This window comes from Alligator mississippiensis, chromosome 13 (assembly GCF_030867095.1).
Source record: "Alligator mississippiensis isolate rAllMis1 chromosome 13, rAllMis1, whole genome shotgun sequence".
NCBI lineage: Eukaryota > Metazoa > Chordata > Crocodylia > Alligatoridae > Alligator > Alligator mississippiensis.
The window spans coordinates 38,163,738-38,173,268 of record NC_081836.1 but is presented as its reverse complement, the minus strand read 5'-3'; the positions used below and the strand labels follow the sequence as shown (position 1 = coordinate 38,173,268).

General features: G+C 43.4%; 1 non-coding gene across 2 annotated transcripts; it reads left to right on the top strand.

The window, feature by feature from the left end:
- The first annotated feature begins 1,506 nt into the window (after positions 1 to 1,506).
- Positions 1,507 to 8,857, top strand: LOC102565271 (uncharacterized). 2 transcript variants are annotated; one of them, XR_009456397.1, is made up of 3 exons: positions 1,507 to 2,010; positions 2,831 to 3,020; positions 4,502 to 8,857. It is a non-coding gene; the product is annotated as an uncharacterized LOC102565271 (transcript). The 2 variants fall into 2 exon arrangements; XR_009456398.1 differs by having other exon boundaries at positions 2,253 to 3,020.
- Positions 8,858 to 9,531: the final 674 nt, after the last annotated feature.

Sequence of the window (9,531 nt, the reverse complement as noted above, 5' to 3'; positions counted from 1 at the left end):
ATCCCATTCCTCTCCCCCACCCTCTAAACTTATGTTCCCCACAATCTGCACTGCGCTCCCCAACTCTCCAGCAGTGTTTTCCCTAGGTGGCAACTCTGTTTGTTATGCCACTGTGTAGTATATATAATACAGCCTGTAATACATGTATTATGCATAATACAGCCTAGTAGTCCTGTTGAGTTTAGATCCCATTTGTGCTAGGTGTTGAACAGATGTATACATACTCTCTGCTCTGAAAAGTTTAACAAGGATATGGAAAAGAGCAACGAAGGTAGAAAGAAAAGGATGTAACACAAAAACTGTGCTGTGATCAATACACAAAGTATTAGCTCCACTTTGTAAAAGTGAACCAAGTCAGGAGTAGGCTGACCGGGTTGAAAAGTGGGGTGGCTGGGGAAGAGACAAGTAACAGAGAGTAAGGTAGTAGGGAGGTGGTGGGGTGCAGGGAAAGCAGAGGGTGGCAGGGGACAATTAGCAGTCTGTCCCAGAGCTGGACACAGGCATGGGTGAACCGGGTGGCTGCCTAGGGCCCGGACATAGGATTGCCAACCCTCCCGGATTGGCCAGGAGTCTAGTGGAATCGGCATCGATCTCCCGGTGACTATTGAAAGCAATCCAGGAGATTGATACTGTGAATGGGTTGAACAGTACAATTAATAACATTACATCATGCTGGAAAAAAAAATCTCCTGGAATAGCTTCAGTCAGATTTGGCAACCCAACCCAGAAAGAAAGGGGGCCTGAAAATGGTTCCTCCCCCCCCCCCCCCATTGTCTGATTATTATTAAAATTATCTCCGGTGAAGGGGGGCCCAATATTAAAAGTTCATGCAGGGCTGCCAGGACTTTTAGTACAGTACTGGTCTGTCCTCAGTGTCTGCAGGACTGTAGATGGATGGAAAGGAAGATAAATGGGCATGGTTCCTTAAACTGTTCTAGAAGACTAGAGAGGAAGGGGACTAGGTGCTGTTCTTTTTATCAGCCCCAAGACCTGGGTCTCACACTTTCAGAGCTGGCTTCACCCTCAGAATCGTTGCTTTTACTTCCCCAGAGCTCACATGGCAGAGGCATAGAGCCCTTGTGATCTCCACTCTGGCCTAGATCCAGAGGAATGATGGCCCAGGGCAGGGATCCCTACTGCCTGCCCAGCCCTTGGTGCTGCTGATGGGAGAGTTGCTCTTGCAGTGCCCAGAGCAGGACTGGTTTTACCTCCCCGGCAACCCAGGAGCTTGGACTGGAAGTGCCCAGACCCAACCGCCCTGGTGTTTGTAGGAGGAAGATGGGAGCATGTGGCAGGAAGCAGGGGACACCTATGAATTGAATGTCACCACTAAAATACTTGTCTTGCTTTCTTTCCACGTAGTCAGATTCTGTTGGATTAATTCCCTATTCCAGTTACCCCCCCATCCCATCCCCCCAGTGTGAGTGGGAGGAGGCGGGTGGGCAGAGAAAGGACCCTGCTTGGCATTGCTGAAAAGCTTTGCTGCTTGCAGCGTGGATTACTAGACTGTGCATGCAGCTCCAAACCCGACTGCAGCTCCCTGCCTCTTACGTGCAGGACAGGGCTACTCTCACCCGCGCTTTCCCAGCAAGGGGAAAAATCCCTGCTCTGTGCAAGGCACTGCAATTCCCTCTCCCCCCTTCGGGACGTGATGCTGACAAGCCCCTCCGTTTCCAAGAAGCCGAGAGGAATACTGAGGCTGTGAGCCCGCTATCCTGGAGCATTGCTGCAGCAAGATTACAATTGCCTTTTAAAAAAAAATGAAGATGCTTGAACGCCTCCTGCCAAGAGTACAGAACAAATCTCAGTGGCAATGGCATTGCTAAAACTTGATCATGGGGGATTTTAAGCGATAAAGAGCTGCTGGGCTTGTCTTTACTGCAGTGGGAAGAAGTTGCAGGATGAAATCAAGGGATTAAGAGGTCTATTTTCTACTTCGTTGTTTGCAAAGGAATCTACTGAAATGACTTGGAGGATCTTAAGACTGGAACTATGTGGAGGGAGAATGCAGTAAGTATTTCCCTTTCTGGCTAGCTCTAATGTGCTCTTAGTAGCTGCAAATGGGCTCTGAATGGCATGCATACATTTATGGAAATGTTGCAGTCTCTCTCAAAATCCTGGTTTTTAGTTTCTAGTTTCTAGTCATGAAGCTTATAGCTAATGCTGCTTTTTATTTGCCAAACATGCCACCATTCTGAATTGAGCTATGGGTACTTTAGGAAGTATCAGTCATTTTCTTTTTTTTCTTCTAGAGCTAATAAATGAGAAATCAAAGCAAGCACCGCTTTTCCTGGAGTAATTGCTTCGTCTGTATCTCGCCCAGTTTGTTTACCGTAAATGAAGACCCAGGCTGCTCCTCTACGAGATCAAAAAAGAGCGATTTCCCTTACTGATAGAGCTGTTTTCTAGATTATGCTTGTTTTGAACCTGTCACGAAAACTCGTGCCCTTGATCATCTGAATTAGTTTTGCTCCCAGCTATTCATTCCAGGTCGGCTGCCTCATCCCCTTCTAGCTCAAAACCATGCATTGCCATGGGAAGCAACCACACTGTTACTAGCACAGTATTTTTTTTCCCAACCTGCCTGGGTAGGAGGGAGAGGATTTTCAGGGAAGCTGGCCACACTCTGACTTGTGGTAGCGAAGATCTGGAATTCATTTTTCCATAAAATGAAACACCAACTTTATTGGCGTGACACCTCCGGTTTACATGGCTCGTCCACCAGGGTTTTGGGTTCAATCCCACCTTCGGTCCGACTAATGGTTGACATCCATCTTTTCTCCCCAGTTCCTGCAACCCCTTAACCCTTCTCCTTCCCTTCATTTTGCAGACCCCCTTTCCATATCCTCCTGCTCGCATAGCTGCCTCCCTTGGATGCGATGAGGACTGCAAGCTGCAGCCAGCATCATGCGTTTGGAAAGAAGGATGGCGGCACCCTCTAACCCTTGGAGCTGAGGACTGCGAGATGCCAAAGTTTGCAACATGCCAAATAGCAGCAACTACGTCTTCTGACATTTCTGGTAGGTTTGGAAAGTTTGTGCAATGAGGCCGGGCGCTGCGAGACCACCGCGGGGCGCTGTTGCCCTTCGCTTGGCCGCCGCATGAATGGAAGGGGATTCTGTGCCGCTGTCATACGTAGTAGGTGAACTTCGCAGGATTTCACCTCCTGCTCGGGCTGCGTGCGTGCCTACAACTGTCACCGCCACCAGCCCTGCTTCCCAGCGCAGCGCACTTTCTGAAGCAAAGCCAGATCGCATGTCAGAAATGCCCCTCTTCCCCGAGAGCGGGAGGAGAGGAAAGAGCTCCACAGCTGCAGGGGGCTGGGGTTATTTCTTTCCAAACCTGCGGGAGTAGGGAGCTGGCGCGCAGCGCCAGGGCTTAGCAAGCACCGGGCAGCTCGCCCCCCGCGGAGCTGCCTCGGAAAGCCCCGTGTTGCTTCCCACCCCCGGGCCGGAGCCGGAGCCGGAGCCGGAGCCGGGGCTGGCTGGTAGCCAGCGGCAGACGAGGGGCCAGATCCCGAGGGACGATGGAGACCTGGTGGGTAGCAGGAGCAGGGGCAGAGACCTGAGCAATGCGGCCCCCGCTCGGGCAGCGCTGCTAGTGTTTGCTGCATGATGTGTGTGGGCAGTGCCAGAAAGGGGCTGGCCATCCCCGGGCCCAAAAAAGACATGAGAGAGCCTGGTCCCTCCCCCACGTTTAGGGGGTGATGTTCAGCTCACTCTCATCATCTGCTGTTCTTCCCCCTCCCTGCCCACCTGCCTCCCCATCTTTAGCCCGTAAGGAGCTGCTGAGGACACAAAAGGCAGTTTCAATGCAGAGGTGCTTTCACTGAACACCTTTCCTCCAACCCCAGTGACAGCCTGGTTCCCTGAGATCCCAGTGTGGAGGAGTTAAACTGAATGCAGAGTTGGGGGGGGGGGGGTAGTGTCTCTGAACCTGTTCCAGAAATGAAGTGGTTATTCATGAGTTGCAGCCATCTGAGAGGTTGGAAACTAAAAATGCACAATTCTGGGATACAAAGACAGACAGATGGGGCGTGTGGGTGCGGGTTGTCAGCACACTTCTCTGTGTGCGCAGCATTTTAAGGAAAGGTGAGTCTCCTTCCTAGTCGCTTACCTGCTTTTTTTTTTGTGGGGGGGGGGTTGTAAATTTTTGGTGAAGTGTAAGAAAAACACAGGTCTGTCCCATGCTAATTGTTATTTAACTTATGTTAACTAGATTGGAAGCAGTATGTCTTTCCCCAGATCTTGTGCTGCACTTTTCCAGCTTGCTGGAGAAAAGTCATCGCTGTCATTGTGGAGCTAATTTTTTGGGGGGGAAAAGGGGGGTTAGGGGGGATAAAATGAAGTCAATATTAAGGTTACAGTAAACAGCCTATTTAAGGGAATGGCCTTAAAGGATGCCTTGTGCAGATGTTTTGCATGAAAAGTCTGGTAGGAGACTACATAAGTGTGCTTTGCTTTTTTTTTCTCTCTATCATACAATGTGATCACTTTTACAGGGGATAAACCTGGCAAAGATGGGGAAAATTGGCTATGCTCTCCTGGTACTCCAAGCTCTACTGGTGCAGTTGGATCTTGTTCGCGGAGCAGAGAAAAGTTATCCCATCCTGAACATTGCAGTGATTCTGGGAAGGACGAAGTATATCACGGAGAGAGACATCCGAGCTCTCTGGACCAGGGAAATGTCAGCAGACCTGGCCATTGATGTCAATGTAGTGACCCTTCTGGTGAACCAGACTGACCCTAAAAGCATTATAACACATGTTTGTGACTTGATGTCAGGCACCAAGATCCATGGGGTGGTTTTTGGAGATGATACTGATCAGGAGGCGATAGCCCAGATTTTGGATTTTATTTCATCTCAGACCTTTATTCCGATTCTCGGAATTCATGGTGGGTCCTCCATGATAATGGCAGACAAGGTAGGAAAAGTTGTTGTTTTGAAGCTTTTGTTGCATTAACATAATGTCGCTGCATATTACCTACATTACATGTGCACTGCAAACAGTTCAAAGGAAGATGCCTCTAATGGCTTTTATTGTGCTGTTTCAAAGCAAAAACTATATGGAGCAGCTTCCTACTGAATTATTGTATATTCTAAAAGATTTCTCTGCAACGTGTCAATAACATTTATGTTTTTCCAGAATGAAAGTTATTTTTGGTGAATATTGCTTTACTGCCAAATTGAATTTTCATCAGCCTAGAGGTACTGCATGTGATTTGCACGTAAGATTATATGACAATTAGCTTTTTAAGACTACTTATAACAGTAAAATATTTTGCCCCACTTTGCATCATGAAGAAAAATGTTGAATGTTGTTAGCACACTTCAGAAACAAGTGCAGCACTTCAGGAGATCACATGTATTGCACTTGAATGAATTTGAGTAGTAGGACTTAGAGGTTTTTTAAGAGCACAGACATTTAGGTTAGACTTGATTTTTCTGTTTGTAGCCTAGTGTTGGGTGACGGCAGTCTTGCATACTAAACAGATACTTATTTTTGTTATAACTATTTGGTGAGAAACCATATGTTACTGTTAAATCCCCATAAAGTCAGCATGAAGTTAAGATGTACAGTTGGCTTGTGTATAAATTCTAGATATAATATGATATGATGTTTGTGAGGAAAATAGTTTTTCTGCATAATCCACAATTGAACGGCAGACAAAAATCTGATAATTACATGCAGCACACCTGCTTGCAGCATTTTTAATTTTTTTGAAACTTTGAGGACACTTGTAGGCAAAGTCCTACAGAGTACTCAGTGCTCCACCTTGGCACTTTGCATGATTAAGCCCTCTGCCACAGCCACCTTCTTTTCAGAATGATGGGTAAAAATTCCTTGTTGACGTGGAAGAGCTCTTAAAGAACCTTGTTTGTCACTTTATGTATAGAAGCGAGAATAATTCAACAAGGCATTTACTGACTGGAGAGTCACTTAGCTTTTCAGAGACGTATTATCTTTCAGCACATCAAGTCCTAAAACTTTTTATCAAAGCACAAATATTACCCAAAAATGAGGAATCATTATTATTCCATCATGGATGACTTTTCTGTATTAAAATAGGGGTTATATCCTATTGGGTATTCAAGAATTCTTGTTACAATTGAAAAATAGAAGGAGAGATGACATAATTTATTGGTTATGACAAATGAATTAGGAATGCTTCTGCACTTTGAATCATCCCCATTTCCATCTTTTATTAACAGGGACTAAGGGCATTCTTCACTATTTATCATCTAGTTAAACTAAAGGTGTCATTTCAATCTCAGTGTTTTGAATGACCTTTCTAGTCACAACTGATGCTCTCACATAATGGTCCAGCTAATAAATGCTGAATTATAGTGGATGTTCTATAAAAGGCCTGACATCCTAATTGATACATCGAGTTCATCATGATAGATGTTAGCACCTTAAATAAAAAAGAGAGATGTGATGACTAGGTCACAGTTACTAATGCATACTTTAAAGTTATTTATGTGGGTATGGAGTCTTTATAAAATGCACATAATTTTCAGTACTTCTGCACATGTTGTTGCATATGTTAACCCACATGACCACACACACATGAACTTAAAAACTATCAGCCTCTCCAAGTTCATTAAAAAATAGATATGGGGATGGAAAAAACTCCCTAGTCCTCCAGTGGCTGATTCAGGATTGTGATGACTTAAATATACTTTACTTGTAAGTAGCAGTACCTAGAATACAAAATAGGTGTTTCTCTTTGGTTTAGTAATTTCCAATCTTTCATTTTTGTATTTTAGTAGTAATTAATGTGTCTGTGCTTCTGTTCCCATGGTTAAAATGTTTGCTTACTGTTGCACCCTGTTTTCTTGGTTTGTAAGGTTTCCGCTCAGGAGCAGAAATATTCTGTCCATCTTTTTTTGGAGAAAATGGTAGAACTGTCCTAAAGGAGCTCAGCTGAATAGAATCTTTGTACAAGTAAAAAAAAGACCTGACTCTAAAATTGATTTTTGCTATGTACAGAATCTGTTCCAAAGCTCCACTTGGTTGGTAATGAGATTTCCATATGTAATTCACTTAACCCTTTGGGGAATTAATTTCTGTAAGTTGCAAGTGAAATTCACTGCTCTGTCTTAAATTTCAAGTAGGTGAACTGTGACATGACTGCATCTGTGAAATCTATTCCCCATCCTAATACTCCTTGGCTGTTACTTCATCTTCTGGATTTGTTTGTATCCAGAGCTTGTGCTCTTATGTCCTGGAATAGCTGAAGTCAATCCAAAAAAAAAAAAAAATCAAAGGTCTGCCCTAACTGAATGACCCATCAAGCTAGTGTCATTACTCTCATTAATCACACATTGAAATGATGTAATTAGCATCACGTTTAGCTACTGTTAATATCCTAGCCTAAATGTCCAGGTCTCCATTTAGAATTGGTTTGCCTTGTGGCAGTCTTGGCCTGAGTCCGGAACAAGACCCAAACTCATTGTAATGAAGCCATAGCAAGACGCATCAACTGCTCGGTTCATGGTTTGCCTCTAAGATTGTGGTCTTATTGCTATTGTCTGTATCAGTTTGGACTGGGTCATCATATAATTGTTTTCATGGTGCACGTTGCACCCCCAGTTATTATGCTATATATGACTTCTGCTCTGAGATGACTGCTTATTCTTAGCTGTCAGGTGCTTTTGCCAAGTTACCCAGTAAACCACCATGACACAAAAGGAGCATCAGTTGTTCAGCAATTCCTGTATGAAATAGTGTTTACTTTGAATGTTGTAAGTATATTAGTTAGACAGACTTTGGAACAGCAAACATCTTCTTTTGGTAATGACTGGCTCCTTTATGCTTCTATAGATGATTTGCATGGGTAAGGATCACTTGCAAAATTCTTCCATGTTTTATATTACTGATGTAAACTATTGATCATTACTTTCTTCCACATGAACAAATGTTCAAATGTGTGCTGCTCAGCCTCTGTCCTATCAATTTACCTAACTTTTGCCTCAAATACACACTGCACAACAGCAATCTGTCTTGTGTCTTTTAAAGCACTGAGCCCAGCATGGATGTCATCTATTGTGCAGTATTTGCAGTGCTGTAAATACATAGAGAACTAGAACCTAAAGGCTGCATAGTTTGGGGCTTGTTTTCTATTACTCGTTTGGTGAATGTCATGTCCCACTGCAGTGGTCTAGTTGACATCTTCATCATGCTACGGCAATTATCAGAATAGCATTGAAGCTACCTGTGTGATAGCCAGACCTAGCTAACATTCTTCCATATAACATCAGGTGTCAGAATTTAGGTCAACAAACTGACCACCAAGGTACAGTAGACACCACCCTTTCCACTGCACAAGGATATATAGTATCTATCTCATTGCCAGATGTACAGTAGAAGGCTTATTTGGACAGTCCTATGCACTCCCCATTCAGCTGACAACAGTGGGTGCATGATTAGGCATTTAGATCAACTTAACCCTGGTCAGCTCATTGCTGTCTCTACCAGGATCTCAATGTCATCTCCAGGCTGGTTCTGGGCTCCTATGCTGCCCCTAACAGCTAGCTTAAAAGGTTCCAGTAAGGTGGGATCCACTGTGCCAAGACAGATGCTAAGGCATGGCTGGGGCATCCAGGACAGCCAGCTGTATACCAGTGGTGCTGTGGACCCTGGAGAGCACATGCTGGATGACTGTTTTTCTTGTATTGGACTCTCTGGAGACCTCAAGTTGAATCTCAGACTCGGGCAAATTACTGACTCAAAACTGTTGAGCTGTTTGTTTGTTTGTTTGCTTGCTTTGAATCTTTTAAATCTTATTTTGCCCACATGTAATTGCTACATAGTATTTATAACAACTTTCTGAAATAAAATACCATGGTCACATTTGTTTCAGGTTTTCAGTTTAATAAAATACTTTATGGAGCCCCTACCTGCACAATTAACAAACCTTGTAAATTATAAGCACATGAAGGAGCACTTAGAATTACTCAAATGTATTCCCATCATTCTAATGAAATCAAGGCAAACATTTTTGGTCCTCCTGATTAGAAACTTTTATAATAGTCACAAAAACTTTAAGGCAGATTTGCTATATTGGGATTACTGACAGCTCTCTTGTATAATTAAATTACAGAATAAGTAGGGCATTCTCCGGGGGTTAATAAGAAGCTGTACTTCTTGAAACAACTCTGGGATTGTTGAGCCAAAAACATCTGCCCCACAAAAAGAAAATTATGCATTATGTTCAAATATTAATGGCAAAATATGCTTATTACACTCATATAAATATATCAATAAGTCTGATGTTTGTCTTACATAAGTTGTGTGGAAATCTATTACACATTACTAAAATCACTTTCCTATTTCCTTATATTCCTAATGTGGTGGTGATTGAGGATGTGAAAATATTAATATATTCTGAGTGATTTTAAAATGTTATCTATTATTTTGCTATGTTTTTTGAGGTGTGTCAATATATTGCTTGTCTGTATTTGCAAACGTTTATATTGGTCATTCCCTTAATTTTACTTCATATATTAGTTACTTGTGTGTTTTTC